Here is a 706-nt window from a genome sequence, read left to right as displayed (position 1 = left end):
GCTCAAGTAGAAAGCAAATGTTTTGAGAATGATGAGGGCAACAAATGTACAAATGTGCTTGACACAATGGATGGATGGATGGATTGTGATAAGAGTAGTACGAGCTCCCAATAAAATTATTTTTAAAATAACTAAATAAGCAGTATAGTAAAATAAAAACAAACAAAAAAACAAAACCTATGGGCTCACCATGAGTTGGAGAAGTTGGAATCAACTCACTGGCCAGTGCACCACGCATCCCCTCACGGATCAGCATGGCAGCCACTAGCCACCTCCATATAGCTATTGAACACTTTCAGTGTTACTAGTGCAACTGAAATGGAATCTTTCTTTTTATTTCAGTGTAATGTAAATTTAATTTAATTTTAAAACTGTCATTCAACTATTAGAAATATTTAAGTGTGTTTATTAATCTACTCTTCCAACTGTAAATGCAATGGCATTAAAACATACATCAAGTATTTCCAATGAAAATTTTGCATCCCGATTCAGATGTACTATAAGTGTTGAAATATTTACAAGTTTTAAACAAGCTAGGAAAATATTGAGTATTTTATTGGTTTTTGTATTGATTACCTGATAAAATGATATCTTAGATATATTGGATTAAGTAAAATATGCTATTAAATTCATTTGAAATATTTCTGTTTACTTTTTCAATGTAGCATCCAAAATATGTTGATTATTACACATACTCCATTGAGAT

Source organism: Echinops telfairi, unplaced genomic scaffold, assembly GCF_000313985.2.
Source record: "Echinops telfairi isolate 266 unplaced genomic scaffold, ASM31398v2 ScPeMD7_7400;HRSCAF=8409, whole genome shotgun sequence".
NCBI classification, from domain to species: Eukaryota; Metazoa; Chordata; class Mammalia; order Afrosoricida; family Tenrecidae; genus Echinops; species Echinops telfairi.
The sequence above is the reverse complement of the archived record's forward strand: the minus strand, read 5'-3'. Positions refer to the sequence as shown.